The following is a 24,910-nucleotide window of genomic DNA, read 5'->3' on the forward strand; positions in this document are numbered from 1 at the left end:
AGAACGGGCAGTAGAGGGAAGCAGGGGCCCGAGTGGGAGTCAGGAAGTGAAGCAGACAGCAAGGGCCAGACTTGCGGCACCAGGAAGGTGTCCAAAGTGACACTGGAGCTTCTGGGCCTGGCCACCGATGGGCCAGTGTCCCTGAAACTTTCTGAGCATACAGAGCTCATCTGTGCAGTCACAGTGTAAGTGGGAAATTTAATCTTCATGAAAGATCTGAGCAAAATGGGTGGTTTCTTTTTAAGTGTCTGTTTCCATTTTATCTGCACCTAGAACCCATCTTATTCTGAAGCCCTTGCAGGACTGAGCAGGATAATTTAATGCTTGGAGGCAGACATGTAGCCTAGCAGCCCTCCCTGGAGACAAAGAACTCCATTGCTCCGATGACCTTGAGGAGCAGAAGAAGCACAGGAGGAAGGAGATGAGAGTATGGTTCTTGGCCTTGACTCTGGGAGGGTCTCGGGCTCAACAAAGACCCCAAGGAACCACAGCGTGAGAGCAGAGGAGAGTCCATCCCCAAAGGGTCTTCAGGCAGCTCACAGCCCTTGGGGGTTGGTGCATGCACTGGCCTGCATCTTATGAGAAGAGCAGAGATGCTCTGTCTCAGGTTCACTGATTCTTACGAATCCAGGCATCAGTATATGATCACACTGGAGTACTGGGACATATTGCTACACCCAGACGGAGCTATGGGAGGCTCTTATGTGTGATCTGAGGTTTATGCTCCTATGGTTCTACAGCAAAAATTGTACTTTTCTTTTTTCCTCTCTATACAGTGGGGGATGGTGATGGTAGTATTTAGTTTATTCTCATGGGCAGCTCCTAGATTCTTAGCCAGGTAAATATCATTTCTCATGGCATGCGCTCCATGTTCAATATCTCCCTACCATCAGATGTTAATAGGCTTTGGAAAACCCCTCCTAACTTGAGTATTGAACCACATGCAGGATTTTCTGTTGTTTGTGAAGTGTGGCACAGTACTGTGGTTTTGTGGGAAGACATCCTTGCTTTTTTATAGGTGCATACTGAAGAGTACTTGGAGGAGGAAATGGCAACTCACTCCAGTATTCCTGCCTGGAAAATCTCATGGCCAGAGGAGCCTGGCGGGCTATAGTCCATGTGATTGCAAAGAGTCAGACACGGCTGAGCGTGCATGCGCATGAGTGTGTGTGTGTGCACACACACACTAAAGAGTACGGGAATGAAACTTTTCAAGGGCTGTGACTGGCAGTATTTCACAAGACAAAAATGGCATGAAAATGTGGCAACGTTTAGGAATTTAGTAATTGCTGGTGTAAGGGTATCCATCGTGTCACTCTCTGTATTGTATTTTGAAAAATTTTCCATTAGTTCAAAACAGGAAAACTCTAAGTAAATCTTCCTAAGTTGAAAAATCATGTATTCATTTGCTCATTCACTGTTTAAGTTGTAACAACATAAAATCCTAATTGAAGCTCTTTATAACTTTGGTGACTAGAAGTTTCAGCTCTTGATAACCAAACGCAGTGGATGTGGTGTTCTCATGTCTCACCATGTTCATGTCTGACTGAGCGAGGACAGGCCATTCGTAGGGGGGGTCTACATGTGGGGGGTCACCCCCTGAGGCCATGTGGACTGGCATTCTTCTGGAACTTAGTAGCCTCAAGCCTGCTTTTCTAACCCCCTGAATACTGTCAGCTGTTGAGCGCCTCTTATGGGGGAGCAGTTTGTACTGCAACTTTTAAAACCGGTGATTTTTCTTAAGCCTCTTTCAGCATATTTTCAGCAGCTGGACAGCTCCAGGGTCTCCTGTCAGCCTGCTGACTTACCATGTCTGACATAAACTTGGAATTTTAAGTTTTTTCTGTTGGCCTCATTTTTCTCAGTGTGACTTTTGGGGAACCAAGCAGCCCAGTTTGTACAATTGAAAGCCACATTGTTGGGTGAATCTAGGGCACTAAGAATTTCCAATTGGGAGAAGGCTGGAACCGCTTGACTACAGGCTTCTACCCTATAAAGGTACATGGATCCCCCCTGTGCACGTCTCTTCTTGGCCTCCAGAGAAAATGTCGACCTCTCATATCAACTCCAGGGCACCAGGTGGTGCTTTGTCCAAATATGGAAGCCGCTGATGACACGAGGCTTTTAAAATTCAATTTAACTTAAATTAACAAAATAAAAGTCCAGTTTATCAGTCACTGAAGGCAAAGGAGAAGATAAAGGACATTTCTTTCATCAGAGGAGTACTATTGAGATATTCTTATTTAAAGAATTAAAAATTTTTTTACCCCTTCCCCACTATTTAGAGAATTAAAATTAAGATTTTAATTAGGGTTAAGGTTCTGAGGTCAAGTGAAGGGTAGGGGTTAATTTTGTTTGTTCAGTTGCTCAGTTGTGTCTGACTCTTTATGACCCCATGGACTGCAGGACGCCTGACTTCCCTGTCTTTCACTATCTCCCAGAGCTTGCTCAGACTCATGTATATTGAGTTGGTGATGCCATCCAGGCATCTTGTCCTTTGTTGTCCCCTTTCCCTCCTGCCTTCAGTCTTTCCCAGCATCAGGGTCTTTTCTAATGATTCAGTTTTTCACATCAGGTGACCAAAGTGTTATAACTTCAGTTTCAGCATTAGTCCCTCCAATGAATATTCAGGACTGATTTCCTTTAGGGGTTAAGGTCAGGGTCAGAAGTTAGGGTTAGGATGGGATTAAGGTCAAAGTCTTAAGGAGTGGATGATAGCTCCACATGCTTGGTGGCTGAGTATCTACATCCATTAACTGGAGTTTTCTGCATATACTAAACTGAAGGGAGAAATAACCATACAATTATAGTGGAGACTATACCATCCACTTTCGATAATGGGTAGATCTAACAGAACTAATGACCAAAAAAAAAATCAGTGGACTTGAATAAAACACCACAGACCAAACAGACCTAACCAACACATATAGAACTTTTAGCCCAACAGCAGTGTGTACATTCTTCACAAGGATGTACGGCACATTCTCAGATAACAAGTCTTAAGACTGATATTCCAAGAATCGTTTCTGACCACAGTGAAAGAAAACTAGAAACCAACAGTAGAAGGAAAACTGGGAAATTCACAAATAGGTAAAAATCAAACACCACGCTTTGAACAATCAGTGGGCCAAAGAAGAAATAAAAAGTGAATTTAAAAGTATCTTGAGACAAAAATGAAAACAAATTACCAAAATTTATGAGATGCAGTAAAGGTAGTACTAGGAGGGAATTTTATAGTGATAAATACCTGCATTAAAAAGTAAAAAAAATCTCCAATAAGCACCCTTAGATTTCAAGGAACTGTTGAAAAACTTGAACCAAAATTAGGAGAAAATAAAGTTTAGAACAGAAATAAATAGAGAACAGAAAAACAATATGAAAGATTAAAGCTAAGAGTTGGGTTTTTAATGATGAAAAAACTTTTTAAAAATTAATTTTTATTGGAGTATAGTTGCTTATCTATGTTTCTGCTGTACAGCAAAGTGACTCAGCTATACATATACATGAATCTCCTCTTTGGATTTTGTTCCCATTTAGGTCACCATAAAGCACTGAGTAAGGTTCCCTGTTGCTCTTCAGTAGGTTCTCATGAGTTCTCTATTTTATAGATAGTATCAGTGTATATATGTTCATCCTCTGTCAATTTTTTAGTTGTGTTTTCAGTCTTTTGGAGCTTGAACTGTGTGAATTCTTGGTCTAATTTGAATATGAACTCTTTTTTTACATGTATGGTTTGCAAGTATTGTCTCACATGCAGTAGACTGCCTTTTCATTTTGTTTAGGGTTTCCTTTGTCACCACTGAAAAGCTTTTCAGTTGGATGGAGTCCCATTGGTTTATTCTGCTTTTGTTGCCCTTGCTGACAAGACAGATCCAGAAAATATTGCCAAGATTGAAGTCAAAGAATGTGGTGCTGGACTTCCCTGGTAGTCCAGTGGCTGAGCATTTGCCTGCCAGTGCAAGGGACATGGGTTCAATCCCTGGTCTGGGAAGATCCCACATACTGTGGAACAAATAAACCTGTTTACCACAATTGCTGAAGCCCACGTGCTCTAGAGCCTGAGCTCTGCAACGAGAAGCCAGTGCAATGAGAAGCCCATGCACCTCAACCAGAGAGTAGCCCCCCACTTGCTGCAAGAGAAAAAGCCATGGCCGCAATGAAGACCCAGCCCTGCCCACCCCACCCCCTTCCTCCACGTCTAGTAGGTGGGAGACCTGCTTCTCCTTGCCACTCCAGGAGCAGTTCTGGAGCTGACCTGGGAGTGGTTCTGGGGTTTGGAGGCGGAGCCCCTGTTGCTGTGCCCCACCCTTCCCCACGCGAACATCCAGGGCAAGCTGTCTTCTCTGCTGACTGAATACGCCTCCCCACCCAGTATCTTCCGGGAAAGTCAGGGTCTGCCGCAGGGTCTGCAGGCCGTGTGCATTTGGACCCACGGTCACATCTCTGTAACACAGAGCCTCCCTGGACTGCCTGCCCCCTGCTTGCTGCCTCCCCATCTGCCCATAGCCCGGTGCAGGTGTCAGACCGATTGCCCATCTCAGCCTCGTCGTGTTGTCAGAGCTGCTCCAGGCCCTTGCTGAAAACCTGTGAACCCACCTTTAAAAGGGATGTCCTTGCTCACAACCCTCCAACCCCTACCTTTAGCAGGAGTTAACAGAAGTCTTTAAAGGAGTCCAGAGAGAAGAGAGGAAGCTACCAAGAAAGAAAACTGGATGGAACCTGCTGGGACCAAGATGGCAACGAATCTGACCTCCAACAGACTTCGAGTCTTATTGTATGTTGATTTTACTGTATTATAATACTAGGTGACACACCTACCTTGCCATGATCAGACAGGTAGAACCAAAAAATGATAAAAAAGGAGGTAGCACCTCACTCCCTTGGAAAAGCCCCGCCCCTCCCCCTAATGCACCTGGCTCCCCATCATTAGCCTCACTCCCCCTTCTTTGCCCTTACTCTTTATAATCAAGCCACTCTCTCCAGGTGGGTGAGAAGTTGACCTGAGAACTTAGTTCTCACTTCTGCATTCTTTGGCCTCTGAATAAGGCCTATGCTATGCTGGTCCCAGCTTTGGTTTCATAGTCACCTACTGATTATCACCTACTACTAATGGAAGAAGGAAACCTTCCCTGTTGAGGCAGAGCCCCGGCCAGACTAGGGACCGAGCAGGGTCCATAGGACTTAATTTAGTTAACAATCTGTAAGGGGACTGTGGTCTCTGCCCTGTAGGGTGGATGGAGGGCCCCTACAGCCATTGCACACCTTTGTTGGCAAAGTGATGAGTCTGCTTTTTAATTTGCTGTCTAGGTTTATCATAGCTTTTCTTCCAAGAAGCAAGTGTCTTTTAATTTCATGGTGCAGTCACTGTCCGCAGTGATTTTGGAGCCAAGAAAATAAATCTGCCACCGCTTCTGTTTTTTTCCCCTTCTTTTTTGCCATGAAGTGATGGGACCAGTTGCCATGATCTTAGTTTTTTTTAATGTTGAGTTTTAAGTCAGCTTTTTCACTCTCCTCTTTCTCCCGCATCAAGGTATTCTTTAGTTTCTCTTCGCTTTCTGCTATTAGAATGGCATCATCCGCATATCTGAGGTTGTTGATATATCTCCCGGCAATCTTGACTCCAGCTTGTGATTCATCCAGCTCAGCATTTCACATGATGTGCTCTGCATATGAATTAAATAAGCAAAGTGACAATACACAGCCATGATGTACTCCTTTCCCTATTTTGAAATATGTAAAATATCTCTCTATGCAGAGGTCTTGCTACACAGTAGATAATGCAAGAGACAATCTGATAAAGCAGACAAAATAAGTGATACAGACAGTAGCATTTAGACAATCATACAAGAGAGAGACAGAAACATAAGCAATTTCAAAACAAAGAGAACACATCTAACCATGATTTGTGTGACTAGTTTTAATCTCTTGGCAGTAAACCATCAAGTCAATAGGGGAGTCAGGTAGAGATAGCAAATTCTGGAAGGATCAGATAGTGAAAAAGTTAGTTAAATGTTTCAACTTGTTTACAAAGGTATACTTTATCAACTTAAACGTATATATACTTTTTGATACCTCCTTAAGAGTATGTGTCTTCTTCTGAATGTTGGGCTTCAAGCTAACCTTTTCACTCTCCTCTTTCACTTTCATCAAGAGGCTTTTGAGTTCCTCTTTACTTTCTGCCATAAGGGTGGTGTCATCTGCATATCTGAGGTTATTGATATTTCTCCCAGCAATCTTGATTCTAGCTTGTGCTTCTTCCAGCCCAGCGTTCCTCATGATGTACTCTGCATATAAGTTAAATAAGCAGGGTGACAATATACAACCTTGACGTACTCCTTTTCCTATTTGGAAGCAGTCTGTTGTTCCATGTCCAGTTCTGACTGTTGCTTCCTGACCTGCATACAGGTTTCTCAAGAGGGAGGTCAGGTGGTCTGGTATTCCCAGCTCTTTCAGAATTTTCCACAGTTTATTGTGATTCACACAGTCAAAGGCTTTGGCATAGTCAATGAAGCAGAAATAGATGGTTTTCTGGAACACTCTTGCTTTCTCCATGATCCAGCGGATGTTGGCAATCTGATCTCTGGTGCCTCTGCCTTTTCTAAAACCTGCTTGAACATCTGGGAGTTCATGGTTCACACATTGCTGAAGCCTGGCTTGGAGAATTTTGAGCACGACTTTATTAGTGTGTGAGATGAGTGCAACTGTGCGGTAGTTTGAGCATTCTTTGGCATTGCCTTTCTTTGGGATTGGAATGAAGACTGACCTTTTCCAGTCCTGTGGCCACTGCTGAGTTTTCCAAATTTGCTGGCATATAGAGTGTAGCACTTTCACAGCATCATCTTTATGAAAGTGAAAGAGGAGAGTGAAAAGGTTGGCTTGAAGCTCAACATTCAGAAAACAAAGATCATGGCATGTGGTCCCATCACTTCATGGGAAATAGATGGGGAAACAGTGGAAACAGTGTCAAACTTTATTTTTTTGGGCTCCAAAATCACTGCGGATGTTGATTGCAGCCATGAAATTAAAAGACGCTTACTCCTTGGAAGGAAAGTTATGACCAACCTTGATAGTATATTAAAAAGCAGAGACATTACTTTGCCAACCAAGGTCCGTCTAGTCAAGGCTATGGTTTTTCCCGTGGTCGTGTATGGATGTGAGAGTTGGACTGTGAAGAAAGCTGATCACCAAAGAATTGATGCTTTTGAACTGTGGTGCTGGAGAAGACTCTTGAGAGTCCCTTGGACTGCAAGGAGATCCAACCAGTCCATTCTAAAGGAGATCAATCCTGGGTGTTCATTGGAAGGACTAGATGCTAAAGCTGAAACTCCAATACTTTGGCCACCTCATGCGATGAGTTGACTCACTGGAAAAGACTCTGATGCTGGGAAGGATTTGGGGTGGGAGGAGAAGGGGACGACAGAGAATGAGATGGCTGGATGGCATCACCGACTTGATGGACATGAGTTTGAGTGAACTCCGGGAGTTGGTGATGGACAGGGAGGCCTGGCATGCTGTGATTCATGGGGTCACAAAGAGTCGGACACGACTGAGCGACTGAACTGAACTGAACTAAGTATGCGTCATCCCATACATCCTCATATGCACTCATCTAGCCTATTTCAACTCAAATCATTCCAAATAAAACTCTAATTTTGTTGCAACTCTAGTCATTTGTTGCAATTTCATAAAAAAGACACATTGTAATTCATTTGAAAGTGAAAGTGAAGTCACTCAGTCTTGTAGGACTCTTTGCCACCCCATGGACGGTAGCCTACCAGGCTCTGTGACCCATGGGATTTTCCAGGCAAGAATACTGGTGTGGGCTGCCATTTCCTTCTCCAGGGGATCTTCCCAACCCTGGGATTGAACCCGGGTCTCCTGCATTGCAGACAGATGCTTTACCATCTGAGCCACTAGGGAATTTGTATAGACCAATAAATGCTAGGATTTCTCAGTCTAATTTGTTTTGTTTTTTAGGGGCCTTATAAATCATTTAAAATCTCAACCCTTCTCCCTGCTTCACCATGTTCTGAATCCTTTGATATGGCAAAAGAGTGTTTAATATAATCCAAACTTGTTGGTTTTGTTCAGTCTTTCTTTGTGACCCCATGGACTGCAGGAGGCCAAGCTTCCCTGTCCTTCACCATCTCCTGGAGCTTGCTCAAACTCATGTCCATTGAATTGGTGATGCCATCCAACCATCTCATCCTCTGTCATCCCCTTCTCTTCCTGCCTTCAATCTTCCTTCTCCTCCTGCCTTCAGTCTTCCCCAGCATCAGGGTCTTTTCTAATGAGTCAGTTCTTCACATCAGAAGTATTGGAGCTTCAGTGTCAGCATCAGTCCTTCTAATGAATATTCAGGATTGATTTCCTTTAGGATTGACTGGTTTGATCTCCTTGCAGTCCAAGGGACTCTGGGTATTTATTATTGGGTGTTGCGAAGATCTGAGAAGCAGAATTGGATGGATACAAAAAGAAAAAGTGAATGTAGGGACATAACTAGAAATTGGGACACCCATGTGACCAGAGAGCAATCACAATGGAGCAAATCCACCTCTCTCACCCGGGAGGACAAGTTTATCTTGGTAATAATATCAGCAACTGAAGAGTTGAAGTGTTACTATGAAAAGTCGTTAACAGAAAGGACAGAGGAAATGTTTCCTTATAGAACACCATATAATAGCCTGTAATTTTCCAGGAGCCTATACATTTAAGATAAATGTTTCATTACTTGAAATTTTGAGTGGATTATGTGTAAGTTTTATAGACTGGTCAAAGTAATGTACTATTTCTGCCTGGAATGAATAGATCACCTCTTAATTCATAAATTTCACACTTAACTAGACTTAAGAGACAATCTGTGTTGGAGAGTATTCTAAAACAATTTGTGCATACCAACTGCACATCTGACAAGAAACTTTGACTCTCACATGAAAAAAAAAGAAAAGTGAAAGTATTAGTTGCTCAGTCATGTCCCACTCTTTGTGACCCCATGGACTGTAGCCTGCCAGGCTCCTGTGTCCATGGAGTTCTCAAGGCAACAGTACTGGAGTGGGAAGCCATTTCCTTCTCCAGGGGATCTTCCTGACCTAGGGATCAAACCCGGGTCTCCTGCATTGCAGGCAGATGCTTTACTGTCTGAACCACTAGGGAAGCCCTTACTGTCACATATGAGATATCAAATTTGTTTGCACGTATTGCCTGCTATATTTAGACTCTTGGTTCATACTCCATGTAACCACTTAGTGTTGTAATTAAATCGAATTTGAAATTAAGCTATGTTTTAACAATGTGGTTTGCAGCCCCTGTTACCCTGGTATGACATCTCAAAACTCTTACTTGTTGATATGAATATCAATTTCATTTTAGCTCAGTTTAAACAGAGAAGCAAGCAAGTCAGGAAGCCAATTTTTTTTAGGTTTGTTTAGGGAGAAAAATGAAACTGTTCGAAGACAAAGTATATGTGGACTCTTTGAGTCACTAATTATTTGCAGGAATTTTCTTGTATTTTTTTCAAGTGTGACCTTTCATTCATATAATAACAAATAACAGAATTAGAAGAAACTAATTTGAAAGGATGGCTTGTTTTTACCCGGAAAACTGGTACGTGAAGCTGCCAATGGGAACTGCAAAGATCAGGGTGCCGAATTTTAAAGAATATTTTAGTCTAGGCTTGCAAATAATAACTAGTATGCTTGCAATTTCAAGAATATGTTTTTATTCTGATAAAGAATATACTTTTCAAACTACAGCCCATTATACAGAGTGAAGTAGTCAGGAAGAGAAATAATGTATACTGACACATATATGGAATCTGAAGAGATGGCACTGATGAATTTATTTTCAGGGTGGCAATGGAGAAACAGAGAACAGACCTATGGACAAGGTGGGAGGAGAGGAGGGAGAAGGAGATGGATAGGGAGAGTAACATAGAAGTTTATAATGCCGTGTGTAAAACAGATGGCCAATGGGGGTTTGCTGTACGACTCAGGGAACTCAAACAGGGGCTTTGTGACAGGCTGAAGGCTGGGGTGGGGAAGGAGATAGGAGGGAGGTCTGGGAGGGAAGGGACACGGATATGCCTATGGTTGATTCTTGTTGATGTATGACAGAAAACCACAAAATTCTGTAAAGTAATTATCCTTCAATTAAAAAATAAAAAAATAATAAAGAATGTACTTTTCCAGAAGGCTTCCAGTGTGGCTGCCTCCTGCTGGAAGCCTAGGATGCTGGAATCAGGTCACATCCTGTCTGCCTTCACAGGCTTGGACTCTAAGAAATTTCTGGCTCTGCTCTGGATCCTGATCATCCTGTGACCAGAGAAATCGGTAACATTTTTGTTTTGCCCATTGAAATGTTTAAAGACATAGGTTATTTCAGTTTCCTGATGCAGGTGAATTGTGAAGTGTGGAGCTCAGTGATGATTTTTTGCAAGAAATGTACATCCTAGTTCCCACATGAGGGTGAGACCCCCCTGTCCAACAATGAGAGACCCTGCTTGCACCTGTGCCTCCTAGGAGAGCAGCTTTAAGTCAATCTAAACCTGACTAACTTCTATCTATCATACATGGTAGATTTAGACCTAAGTCCAGTCTGTGGGCTTCCCTGGTGACTCAGCTGGTAAAGGATCTTCCTGCAATGCAGGAGACCTGGGTTCAATCCCTAGGTTGGGAAGATCCCCTGGAAATATACTACCCACTCCAGGTTGTTGCCTGGAGAATCCCATGGACAGAGGAGCCTGGTGGCTTACAGTCCATGGGGTCGCAAAGAGTGGGACACAACTGAGGGACTAACACTTTCACTTTCCCTTTTCAAGTCCTGTCTACACAGATTATGTTAGACAAGACCATGTGCTTTCTACAATGAGAGCATTTAGATCGATCATGTTCTGTGTGCCCCAGGACGTAGAGACCCGGCCTGGCCTCGGTCCTGAAAAACTCTGTGCTTGTGTCTGATGTCAGTGCTCAGGTGTCTGTTCTGGAGCTAAGGTGGGCTTCTCTGGGGAACCGTGCTCTTCTCTGAGTCGACGTCCACGGCCCTCTCATGGGTCAGTGCTGCGGTAGGGCTCTCGGTGTTTCCCCCTGCCAGGCTCACCCTCCCCGGGGCCCCTGGAGACTCCTCAAGTGGCTACCTGGTAAATATTCCAGTTCACTGGCACGCGCATGGCGAGAAGGAAGAGTGACTTGGTGAATGGAGTGCGTGGCACATGGATCAGGCGACAAGCCAGCGGGCAGCAGGCGAGGTTGCTACTGTGATCCCCTTCGAGTGGACAGCCCATACTCAGCAGAGAGCAGAGCTGCCTCTTGTCCTCCAGCCCTGTGCCAAGTGTGCTTTCTCAGCCCCTCAGCGAGACGAGGGGACCGAGCCTGCCAGAACCAAGGCAGTGTGTTCCATGTGATTGTGATAGCTGTAAAAGTACTTAATATCAGACAGAACCAAGGAAAAGAGGAAGACTTCTCTGGGGGCAAGTCTGGGGAGAGGAGACCAACTCTACACTTCTTTCTACCATCCCAGGAAATTACAGGAACCCACTTGTTTCCTCCTTATGGGCCCATCCAGCAGAGACCTGGTGTCCTAACCAAGGGTTGTGCCACCCCAGCTGCAGGGTCTGGGGAGCGAGGGTCACCCAGGAGACTGTGAATGTGTGACCCCAGGTACAGGGTCTGCAGACTGTGTGGGTCTCACCCCATTCACATGGGTCCGGATCCTGTATTCGGAGACCTCGTATCTGTTCTTTACCTCAGTGTCTTGCCCCCTCTGGGATCTCCAACATCTGAATGGAGGGTGTTACCCTGATTAACCTGTGGTCCTTTTTCTTCTCTTCATCTTGTTGCATTTACATGAGGTCAGGCACCTTTGAGTGAGTTGCTGCTTTGTGTACTGCTGAGTGAAAACCTTTCGTGGTGTCATAGTAATCATAGCACGTCATATATCTAATTCATAGGGTCACCACTGTCTGGTTTTTTAAGAACCTCCATAATGTTCTCCCTAGTGTGTGTACCAATTTGCACTCCCACCAACAGTGTAGGAGAGTTCCCTTTTCTCCACACCCTCTGCAGACTTTATTGTTTTAGGGTTTTCGATGTGGCCATTCTGATCAATGTGAGGTGATACCTCATTGTACATTTGATCTCCCTTTCTCTAAGAACCAGTGACACTGAGCATTGTTTCATGTGCCTTATGGCCATCTCTATGACTTCTTTGGAGAAATGTGCGTTTATTCTTTGGCCGACTTTTCATTGGGTTGTTTGTTTTTTTGGTATTGAGCTGTACAAACCACTAGGTTTGTATGTGTTGGAGAGAAATTCCCTATAGGCGTCTTTGTTTGTAAGAGTTTTTTTCCATTCTGAGGGTTGTCTTTTTCTTTCACTGATGGTTTCGTTTGCTGTGCAGATGCTTTTAATGTTTATTAGGTCCCATGTGTTTATTTTTGTTTTCTTTTCATGATTCTATGAAGTGAATCAGAAAAGAACTAGCTGCATTTTTATGTCAAGGTACGTGCTCTTTTCCTCAAGAGTTTCATGGCATTTGTCCTTTGACTTAGGTCTTTAATCTATTCTGAGTTTGTTTCTGTGTATGGTGTTGGGGAGCATTCTAGTTCATTCTCATTTTCATTGCTAAGGAACTGCCCCGGGTCCCCCCCAGTGGCTGCTCCCAATTTCCGCTCCCAGCATCATTGTAGGAGGGTTCCCTTTGCTCCACACCCTCTCCAGCATTTACTGTTTGTAGTTTCCACCTGTGGCCATTGGGACTGGTGTGAGGTGATACCTCCTTGAAGTTTCGATTTGCATTTCTCTCATGTTTAGCGGTGTTGACATCTTTACATGTGATTTTTTAAACAGTGTGAGTTAAACTTATTCAAATTGGCTTCTTGAACGCCTGCTCTGTTTTTAATTTTTTTCTGTTTTCCTCCCCTAGGACACTTCTTGAGGGCAGGTGTTTTTTACTTACAGCCCACAGGCCTAGTGACTATTAAGTACCCGTGAGCAAAGGTTTCAGTTATTGTTATGGGAAATGGCCACAAGGCAGCAGCATGCCTTTGGGCCCCTACCCTGGTTACTGGGGGAACCAGAGCCTTAGGGAGAGTCCTGTTCCTGGATTGTCAGTTAGAGTGGCATGTGCCAGAAGAAACACCCAAGGCTTGGGTCCCATTCCTTCTTCCTTCCACCCCTATCCCCTGGACACTTCCCAGTCTCTGCAACACCACTTTGTGGAGGGTGCTTTCATCATAGGTGGGGTGACCCTAAGGAAGGAGGCTGGAGGTGGGAACCTCATCATCAGGAGACATGGAGCCCAGGGGGCTTTTCACAGATCTTCCAGCCCAGAGGCTCCACATCCTTTGAGTGCAGTAGGTGTAGTTTCACTGCAGGAGAACCCGCCTGGATCTGGAGATTGTGGACCTGTGCAGAGGGGAACAGGCATACCAGGGCCATGGGGAAGGGCTCATTGACAGGCATATCCTCCCCAACTCCTTTAGCCCCAAGATGGTCCATCCAAGGGACACAAGCCTGCCCAGGCTTCAGGGATGTGACAGTAGCCCAGGTCACTAAGGCCTGAAGGGAAGAGAGTCAGCATTTTCTTTGTGTAATTTGTATTGGTGTAGAGTGACTTACAATGTTGTAGAGTGTGTTTGGTTTTGTTTTAGGTGTACATGTCCTTTTTTTGGATTCTCTTCCCGTGTAGTTTATTATACAGTGTTGAATAGGAGTCCTCATTCTATAGTGGGTTCTTGTTGATTATTTTACAAAGAGTCGTGTATGTATGTCCATCTCCACCTTCTCATTTCCTCTGCCCACCAGTTTCCCTTTTGGTAACCATAAGGTGCTTTGCTATGTTGTGAGGGTGTTTCTGTTTGGTAAAGAAGTTCATTTGTTTCCATTTTTAGAATCCACCACGAAGTGGTATCAAATGATGCTTGTCTTTCTTTGTCTCACTTCACTTCTTATGATCGTCTCTACTTCCCTCCCTATGATCGTCTCTACTTCCCTCCTTAAAACAAAGATCATGGCATCTGGTCCCATCACTTCATGGGAAATAGATGGAAAAACAGTGGAAACAGTGTCAGACTTTATTTTTTTGGGCTCCAAAATCACTGCAGATGCTGATTGCAGCCATGAAATTAAAAGACGCTTACTCCTTGGAAGGAAAGTTATGACCAGCCTTGATAGTATATTAAAAAGCAGAGACATTACTTTGCCAACAAAGGTCCGTCTAGTCAAGGCTATGGTTTTTCCCGTGGTCATGTATGGATGTGAGAGATGGACTGTGAAGAAAGATGATCGCCGAAGAATTGATACTTTTGAACTGTGGTGCTGGAGAAGACTCTTGAGAGTCCCTTGGACTGCAAGGAGATCCAACCAGTCCATTCTAAAGGAGATCAATCCTGGGTGTTCATTGGAAGGACTGATGCTAAAGCTGAAACTGCAATACTTTGGCCACCTCATGTGACGAGTTGACTCCCTGGAAAAGACTCTGATGCTGGGAAAGGTTGGGGGCGGGAGGAGAAGGGGACGACCGAGAATGAGATGGCTGGATGGCATCACCGACTCTGTGGACATGAGTTTGAGTGAACTCCAGGAGTTGGTGATGGACAGGGAGGCCTGGCGTGCTGTGTTATTCATGGGGTCGCGGAGAGTCAGACACGACTGAGCGACTGAACTGAACTGAACTTCCCTCCTTGTTGCTGAACATGGCATGATGTCACCCTTTTATGGCTGAGCGATATTGCTCTGTGCGAGTACCCCATCTTGTTTACCCACCCATCTGTCCTTATCCATTTAGGTTGCTTCCAAGTCTTGGCTCTTGTCCATAGTGCTGCCATGAACGTTGGGGTGCACCTGGCTTTTAAAATTATGGTTTTCCCTGGACCTATGCCCAGGAAATGGGATTGCTGGGTTATATGGTACTTCTCTGTTTAGTTTTTAATGAACATTTGTCCTGTTCTCTTTTGTGGATTTACTGACTTTCAGCAGGTGGGAAGGATCTTTTTCCTTCACATCCTCTCCAGCATTTATTATCATAGATTTTCTATGATGACCATTCTGACCTGTGTGAGGCAATGCCCCATCGTACTTCTGATTCGCAGTTCTCTAATACTTACAGATGCTGAGCATCTTTTCATGTGCTTCATGGCCATCTCTGTGTCTTCTGTGGGGGAAGGTCCGTTTAAATCTTGTGCCCCATTTGACTGGGTTGTTTCTTTGATATCGAGTATGTTTTGGAGATAAATTCCTTGTGGGTGTCTTTGTTTGCACATGTTAGTTCCACCATGAGGTTTGTCTTTTTGTTGTGTTCGTGGTTTCCTCTGCTGTGCTAGCACTTTTAAGTGGAATTGGGTCCCATTTATTTATTTTTATTTTTCATGATTCTAAGAGGTGGGTCAAAGAAAAACTTGCCACATTTTATGTCAAATTGTATTCTGCTTTTTTCCTTAAGAATTTTGTATTATCTGTCCTTTTATTTGGGTCTTTAATCTATTTGGAGTTTATTTTTGTGTATGCTATTAGGCAGTGTTCTAATTTCATTCTTATTACCATTTCTAAAAAAACCCCTGCATGCTGTTCTTCATAGTGTCTGTTACTAATTCACCTTTTCGCTAACAGTGGGGAGGGATCCCTTTTTCCACACTTTCTCCGGCATTTATTGTTTGTTGACTTTTGGACAATGGCCATCATGAACCATGTGAGGAAATGCCTCATTGTAGTTTTGGTTTGCATGTCCCTAATTTTATTTAGTGATGTTGGCATCTTTCATGTGATTCTTTTAAAGGGTGTGAGTTAAACTTACCTTTTGAAATTGGCCACTCGAACACCTGTCTTGTTCTGAATTCTTTTTTCAATGACAGCACCTCGGACATTTCTCAAAGGTAGATGTTTTTTATTTACTGCCCCTTGATCCTTGTGCATATTAAATACCAAGTGGCACTACTTTTTGGATGTTGTTAAATTAAAAGGCCACAAGGAAGCAGCACTTCTTCAGGCCCCATTCTTTTTTTTTTATTTTCCTGTAATTTCCTTGTTATTTTATGTAGGAATATCCTTAATTTCTGATGTGTTTGTTTCAGCAGTACAGATATGTGATTCAGTTATGCATCAGTTCAGTTCAGTTCAGTCGCTCAGTCATGTCCGACTCTCCGCGACCCCATAAATGTTTATTTATTCTCTTCGGGTTCATTTTCATATATAGGTGATTATAACGTGTTTGTAAACTTTCCTATGCTATTTGGTAGTTACTTTTTGATCATCTATTTGGTATATGTTACAGTGTATATGTTAATTCCAAATTCTTAATCTTTCCCACTTGTATCAGGAGGTTAGAGGTTAGGGGTCCTGCAGAGGGCAAGAGGCGCTCCAGGTCCATTGTGGAGGCACACTGCCTGCTACATGCTCCTAGCTTTCTCAGCCCCAGGACACTCCAGCCTTAGTACCCAAGACAAAGGCTCCAGGGATGTGACACCAGCCCAGGTCACTATGGCCTGAGGGGAATAGAGTCAGTTTTTTTTTTTTTTAATGTTTTTATCCTATAATTTGAACTGGAGTATATAGGTGAATTACTATCTGTGGGTCTTTTTTTTTTTTCCTTTTCAATCTAATGCAACTTGATTCACTTCTACATAGATGTACATATATTTTTTCAAGTTCTTTTCCATATAGGTTATTACAGAGAGTGACATAAGTTTCCTTGTGTTACACAGTGGGTGCTAGTGACTTATTTTATAAATAGTAGTGTGCATACAGGGAGAAGGCAATGGCAAGCCACTCCAGTACTCTTGCTTGGAGAGTCCCATGGATGGAGGGGCCTGGTGGGCTGCAGTCCATGGGGTCGCTAAGCGTCAGACATGACTGAGCGACTTCACGTTCACACATTGGAGAAGGAAATGGCAACCCACTCCAGTGTTCTTGCCTGGAGAATCCCAGGGATGGGGGAGCCTGGTGGGCTTCCATCTATGGGGTCACACAGAGTCAGACACGACTGAAGTAACTTAGCAGCAGCAGCAGCAGTGTGCATACATAAGTTAGTCTGAAGCAGCTTGTGTCTCCCTGACCCACGTCTTTCTCAATTGGTGACCAGACATTTACTTTCTAAGTCTTTGAGTCTGAATCTCTTTGGGAAAGAAGTTCATTTATATACATTAAAAGATGCTTTCCTCCTTGGAAAGCAACCTAGACAGCGTATTAAAAAATGGAGACATCACTTTGTCGACAAAAGTCCACATAGTCAAAGCTATGGTTTTTCCAGTAGTCATGTATGGATGTGAGAGTTGGACCATAAAAAAGGTTGAGTTCTGAAGAACTGATGCTTTTGAACTGTGGTGTTGAAGAAGACTCTTGAGAGCCCCTTGAACAGCGAGGTGATCAAACCAGGCATTCATAAAGGAAATCAACCCTGAATGTTCACTGGGAGGACTTATGAAGCCGAAGCTTCCATTCTTGGCCACCTGATGCGAACAGTCAACTCATTGGAAAAGACCCTGATGCTGGAAAAGATTGAAGGCAAAAAGAGAGGGGGGCAGCAGAGGATGAGATTGTTAGAAAGCATCACTGATCCAATGGACATAAGTTTGAGCAGACCCCGGGAGATGGTGAAGGACAGGGAAGCTTGACTGCATGCTGCAGTCCACAGGTCATAAAGACTTAGTAACTGAACAACATCCTGGATCCTCCTGAGTGTTAAATGCCCGGCTGCGGAGTTCTTCATGGTGTTGTAACAGAAAATGGCCTCAAGGTGGTAGCACTTCTTCATGCTGCACTCTTTTTCCCCCTGCAATTTCCTTGTTATTTTTTATTGAAATATAATTGATTTCTGATATTGTGTTTGTTTCAGGTGTACAGGAACTTGATTCATTTATATTAATACATAGACATTTATCTTTTCTCTTTTTTTGCATATAGGTGATTACAGTGTGTTCAATAAATTTCCCTATGCTATTCAGTAAGTCCTTTTTGATCATCTGGTTGATATATATTAATGTGTATATGTTAACTCCAATCCAGTAAATTATCCCACCTGTATCTGGAGGGCCACAGGCACTCAAGTTTCATTTCAGAGGCACACTGTCTGCCACATGCTCTCATCTCTCTCAGTCCCAGGATACTCCAGCCTTGGGACCCAAGCCAATCAGACTCCAGGGATATAACACCAGTCCAGGTCACTAAGTCCTGAGGGAAATAGAGTCAGCATTTCTGTTTCATTTTTGCTGTTTTTATCTCATCGTTTGAACTGGAGTATATAGGTGATTCACAGTCTTGTGGGTGGTTTCTTTTTCCTTTTACAACAACTAGTTTCACGTCTATTAATACACAGATGTATATATGTATATATATATATATTGAGGTTTATTTTCCATATAGGTTATTACAGAGTGTAGAGTAATTGTCCTTGTGTTATACAGTGGGTCCTGCTGCTGCTGCTGCTGCTAAGTCGCTTCAGTCATGTCCGACTCTGCGACCCCATAGACGGCAGCCCACCAGGCTCCGCCATCCCTGGGATTCTCCAGGCAAGAACACTGGAGTGGGTTGCCATTTCCTTCTCCAATGCATGAAAGTGAAAAGTGAAAGTGAAGTGGTTCAGTTACGTCTGACTCTTCTCGACCCCATGGACTGCAGCCCACTAGGCTCTGCCATCCAAGGGAGTTTCCAGGCAAGAGTACTGGAGCGGGTGCCATTGCTGTCTCCAACAGTGGGTCCTAGTCGTTTTAAAATAGTAGTGTGCATATATTAGTCTGAAGCAACTAATTTCTCCATGCCCCACATCTTTATATCTTGGTGACTGGAAGTTTCTTTTCTAAGTCTGTGAGGCTCTGTTTCTGGGCAAGAAGTTCAATGGCATCCATCTTCAGATTACACCTAGAAGTGACATCATATGATACTGATACTTGTCTCTCCCTGTGTCCCTTCCTTCATTCGGAATGATCATCTCTACTTTGTTTCCTGAAGCTGGATTTGGCATTATTTCCTACTTCTTCATGGTTGAGAAATATCGCATTGTGTGTATGTACCCCATTGTCTGGATACACTCATCTGTGCTTCGACAGTTAGCTTGATTCCCAGTCTTGGCTATTGTATTTTGTGGGGCCGAAATCACAAGGTTAACCATCTTTTAAAAAATTTTGATTGTCTCAACCCCACTCCAACCCAGACATGAGACACAAGCCTGCTCAGGCTCCAGGGATGGGATAGCAGCCGAAATCAGGGAGGTTGTAGGGAATAAATTAGGCACTGCTTTTTTTCCTTTTGTTTTCTTTAATGTCATGCTGAAGCTATGTTGGAGTACAGTCAATTTGCAGTTTTGTGCTTGCCGCCAGTGTACAACCGCCTGATTGAGTTATGACATATACATACAGCGTGTCTGTTCTCTTTTGGATTCTTTTACCACAGAGGTTATTGTGAAAGGTCACTCAAAGTTCCACTTGCTGAACATCAGGCCCGTTTTGAGCATCTATTAGACATACAGATTTCTGTGTATATATAGAAGGAAGGAAAGAGATAATCCTTTTGGATTATCTATTACAGCTACAGATTTCTGTGTATATGTAAGTCCCGATGCTTTTGAACTGTGGTGTTGGAGAAGACTCTTGAGAGTTCCTTATACTGCAAGGAGATCCAACCAGTCCATTCTAAAGGAGATCAATCCTGGATGTTCATTGGAGGGACTGATGCTAAAGCTGAAACTGCAATACTTTGGCCACCTCATGCGACGAGTTGACTCACTGGAAAAGACTCTGATGCTGGGAAAGGTTGGGGGCGGGAGGAGAAGGGGACGACAGAGAATGAGATGGCTGGATGGCATCACCGACTCTGTGGACATGAGTTTGAGTGTACTCCGGGAGTTGGTGGTGGACAGGGAGGCCTGGCGTGCTGTGATTCATGGGGTCGCGGAGAGTCGGACACGACTGAGCGACTGAACTGAACTGAACTAAACTGACCTCCTAATTCATCCTGTCCTTTCTCTTCCATGTCTTCCTGGTTTTTCCCTTTTCTTCCCCCACCCCACCCCGCCTTGGGGACCTTTTCTTGGGCGTTGAATTCTCAGACTCTTTTCCGGTTGTAAATGTGTTAGTTTCTACTTTGCCTAGAAGGTACATCAGAGACTACTGTCTTCCTCTGCCTGATGGATTTCCTATAGTGTCTGACCCTTCAAAGTCCATCCGTGTGGCGGCCATTGTCAGAACTCCGTAATTTCAGTGGTGGATTTGTACGGCTGAGCAACAGTCCATCGTATACATAGACCACATTTGGTACAAGCTTTAACCTCTTGGTGGAGATTTTGTTGGTTGTCTGTCTTGGTTATTGGAGTCTGTGCTTCAGTCTTGGTCAGGGTGCAGCTTCCTTTTGATCGATGAATTTCTCGGGATATAGGCCCAGGTGTGGGAATGCCACGGAGAAGGCAATGGTAAGCCACTCCAGTACTATTGCCTAGAAAATCCCATGGATGGAGGAGCCTGGTAGGCTGCAGTCCGTGGGGTTGCTAAGGGTCGGACACGACTGAGCGACTTCACTTTCACTTTTCACTTTCCACTTTCACACATTGGAGAAGGAAATGGCAACCCACTCCAGTGTTCTTGCCTGGAGAATCCCAGGGACGGGGGAGCCTGGTGGTCTTCCGTCTATGGGGTCACACAGAGTCGGACACGACTGAAGTGACTTAGCAGCAGCAGCAGCAGCAGTGGGAATGCCAAGTCCTAGCATTAGTGCCTCTTGAGAGTTTTGTTTCAGATATTAGGAGAGTGTCCATTGCACTGACAGTTGCCAACTTTTTTTCCCCCCACATACAGCATAGGGGATTCATTTTCCTCCAGGTTCTCACCAGCATGTATTCTTTGTAGACTTGTGAGGATGAGCATTGTGACTGATGGATTTGATTTCCCATTGTGGTTCGGATCGACATTCCTGCAGCAATTAGAGATGCTGAGGTTGGTGTCCTGTGGTGGAGGTTTGGGTGCATTCTGTTTTTCCTTAAGGGGTGTGAAGAAAATTTATTGGTGGCAGTTGACTTCCTGAGAGTCGGTTGTGTCTGGAATTTATTTCTGTAATACCCACCCCAGGACATTTCCTGAAGTCAGCTGTCATTCACACAACCCCAGGCCTTGTGAATTCTAGCTGCCTTGAGTGCCTGCCCTGTGGTAAAGTTGTAGTTACAGGAAGTGTTCACAAGGTGGCAACGCTTTTTCATGCCCACCGCCTGCTCCCCGGGGAGGGGTGGGGGTGGCAACCAGAGCCTAAGGCAAATACAGCTTCCTGGGATGTGAATTGAAGTGGAATGTGCCTAAGCAAACGCAGACGGTCTTGGAATGGTCAATGGGAAAAATAATAGAACTCTATATCACCAAAAGTACCATGGAATAGGAAAACCTCTATTCACTTTACAAAATCAGGAGCATATCAGAATTATCTTCGAATTTTTTGAAAAATACAAATGCCCAGGTACTGCTTTCTTCTTTGGCCACAGACCCACATAGGTATCTGCTGAACAGAAATCTATGTTTAAAAACAGCTGAACTGTATGATGACTTTTTCCATTTACCTCATTTGTTTCACTTTTATATTTCCTTTTCAGAGCCCCCATGTCAGTTAGTTGATGTTCTCCAATCTCTACATCTCTCCTTTTTCTCTGGATGTTATTTCTCAAGCCCTCATCACCTGTAGTAGTAAAGCTTCTGTATCCATATATATGAATAATATGTCTATCTATTTTAGAAACCTTATGAAATTTTGCCTTACTAAATTTTTTTTCACATTTGATTTCACTTGTTTGATGTAGTAGGAATAGGATGCTACCTTTTTAATTAAAAAAGAAAGATATGCAACAAACAGCAAGGGTTTACTGTAAAACACAGGGAACTATGGTCAATATCTTGTAATAACATGGAATGGATAATCATTTCAAAAATAATGTGTGTGTATATGGATCACGGAGTCAAATTGCTATGCAGATGAAACATTCAAAGTCAACTATAAGGTAATTTGCCTCCAATAAAATAAATTAAAAAAAAAACAAAAAACAAAGTCAACTATATTCTGTCAAACATATATATATATTAAAATCAACAAAAACACCTGTGGACTTGTTTCTCACTATTTCTTCCCCCTAAAGCATCACACACACAGCCCCCAGCGGACTAATTTCCTGTGGGGTGAGGTGGCATGGGTGTGTTGTGGTCAAGGCCAGGAGCTCAGAGCAGGTGCTCAGTGGTAGGGGGTGGGGTGGGACAGGCCTCCTGGTCACAGTGCATCTCTGGTCTCCACCCGTCTCGCCCTCTCCTCCACATATGGGTAGAAGCTCTCCTGGCCACTCTTCTTCCAGTAGCCCTCGGGGTCGAAGGACAGCTTGTAGGTGTCCGCCTTCATCTGGCCTGGTTGCAGAAGCCCAGGGCAGCGACCATCCAGGTGGGTCTTTGTGACTGGGGAGAGGCGGGGGCGCTGCAGAGCCGTCCAGGCCTGGGTCCGTGTGCCCAGTGGCCTGAGTCGGACCTGGGTGAGCAGGGCCTGGACGTCTCTGCAGCAGGGCAGTGTCGAGGACCAGGGCTATATTGCCTCACTGTCCTTAGGGAATCACAGAGAAGAAAAGGGAGAGAACCTGCTCGTCCCCTAACACAAAGACTTTTCAGATTTTTTCTATGCGTAAGTGTGCTCATTTACAGATTAAAAAAAATTGTTTTTAACTAGCTGTACTGTTTTATAATGTGTCCGTGCGTGCTAAGTCGCTTCAGTTGTCTCTGCCTCTTTGCGACCCTTATAGACTGTAGCCTCAAGGCTCCTCTGTCCATGGGATTCTCCAGGGAAGAATACTGGGGTGGGTTGCCATGCCCTCCTCCAAGGGGATTTTCCTGAACCAGGGATTGAACCGAGGTCTTGTAAGCCTCCTGTGTTGGCAGGGGGGTTCTTTACCACTAGTGCCACCTGGGAAGCCCTTGTAACATGTCCTTGTTGTTTACTACATTGCGCATGGCTTTTTGGGTCAATAACTGTGCCCAGGCTGCCGTCTGCATGGCGGGCTGTTTGCAGCTGCAGCGCTGGAGGCTCTGAGGGCCTCTGCTCACTGCAGCCATGCTCTCAAGTGTCCGTGCTGTGATCGGCATCGGCAGCATTTACCAGCGCAGTTTAGAGAGGTTGGGAGTGGCTCCATGTGCTCCTCCAAGCTCGGATGTGACCTGGACGCCCCTTTCGTGAAGGGCTCCATAACCCGAGGCTCCGAGCCTTTGGGGTCCACCAGGGGCAGGCGTCTCCTGCCTCACTCTCGGTCTCCTCACGTGTGAAGAGGGTGCTTGTGGGGTCTGCACACAGGGTGCAGTGAGCACCTAACAAACGTCCAGTGCTCGAGAGCTGCCCAGCACAGGTCACCCGCCAGTCATGGTGACGACCAGGCCTTGCCGAGTCCTCCTCAGGCTTCAACTGGCCAGTGGGCAGGGAGAGACAGGCCTGTCTCTGTCTCTGGGACCTCCGGGTGTAAGCTCTGCGAGCGTGGCTGAGGCCTGACCAGAACTACTCAGCCCATTGAAACAGAGGCTCCGAGGGTCTGCAGGGGGACCATCTGGCCGGGTCAGCCCTGCCACCTGCTATCCGTGTCCACACCCCTTGCCCTGGTGCAGGGCCACTTGTGGGGGTGGGGTGAGGGGTATTCCCGACTCGAGCCCTGCCCCAGACCACCCTCCTACCTTTTCTTCAGCCCGGTCCACTGCTGGCCAGGGTCCTCCTGTCTGGACAGAGGCAGAGGCCTTGGGCTGGGAGCCCTGAGGCAGCGTCCAGCACATGGGTGGTCAGCAGGCTGCAGCCCGGCTCCATGCCTCTGCCCTGGACCGTGAGAGGGGCAGGCCTGCGCCTGTGGGGCATCCTTGTGTCCACACCCCACGTAGAGGCAGTGCCTTGGAGTAAATAAACTACCTCAACTGAGTGGTGGGGGGCAACTGAACAATCAGTGCGCAGACCTCTGGGTCGCGGGTCGTGGAGGCTCCTCCCGGGAGGAAGTGGAGTGACCCTGCAGCGTGGGGGTGGGAGTGGGGGTGGGGTGGGGCATGAGGGGCTGGGTTGGGGAACCTGGGGGTGGAGAGCTGGGCAGGACCGGCGGGGAGGGGCAGGGATCACAAGAGGGACAGGGACGCAGAACCCAGAACCCGGAGGGATTGCAGGATGGGGGAAGGCGCTTTGGATGGGGAGATGGGGTGCGGGACGGGGGATGGGGAGCGCGGGACGGGGGAGGGGGCGCAGGTCGGGAGAGGGGGCGCGGGAAGGGGTGGGGCTCAGGACGAGGAGGGGGCGCAGGATGGAGTGGGGGCGCAGGTCGGGAGAGAGGGCGCGGGGAAGTGGTGGGGCGCAGGATGGGGAGGGGGCGGAGGGCAGGGTCGGGGCGGAGGGCAGGGTCGGGGCGCAGGACCGGGAGGGACGCAGGACCCCCTGCGGGCGGTGGGGAAAGACCACCGACCACCCCCAGGGTCCCTGAACCTGTGCAACTTGTTTTCCTTCCCTGGACAGTCAGGATTTGCTGGAAGCCCCGACAGGCCTCGTGGAGGTGCCCCAGGCAGGACCGACCCCCGGGTTGAGAGTGACAATGCAGGGTGACACCCTTGTGGTCGTGTTTACCCCCCCTTCCTCCTACCTGCTCTGGCCCTCGACTTCCAAGGTGCAGGGACCCCCTACACCCACAGCATAGGGTCCCGGCTGTGCAGAAATGACAGAAGAGGCAAGGCTGAGCATACAGGTGTGAATCCTGTCATTGTATTAAAATGTCACCTGATGTGCAGCACAGAATAGATTTTTTGTAACAGATTGGATACAAATAAGGGCATTCTGTGTTTACAGTCTGCATAACGTTGCCTGACGGGTTGTGTTGCTCAGGGTGTGGTGTCCTTTTTCTTCTCACTAAGCTGCATGTTCTAATGATTGGATAGTGAGCCAGGTCAGTTTGAGCCTTAAAG

The 24,910-nt window shown here is 45.5% G+C and overlaps 1 pseudogene; it reads right to left on the reverse strand.

Annotated features, from left to right (window-relative positions):
- Nucleotides 1–22,220: 22,220 nt before the first annotated feature.
- LOC129558924 (histone-lysine N-methyltransferase PRDM9-like) overlaps nucleotides 22,221–24,910 on the reverse strand; it is a 31,146-nt pseudogene continuing 28,456 nt past the window's right edge.

The sequence above is a fragment of the Moschus berezovskii genome, chromosome 8 (genome assembly GCF_049115385.1).
Source record: "Moschus berezovskii isolate FMDL1 chromosome 8, NW_MosBer_1.0, whole genome shotgun sequence".
Taxonomy (NCBI): Eukaryota; Metazoa; Chordata; class Mammalia; order Artiodactyla; family Moschidae; genus Moschus; species Moschus berezovskii.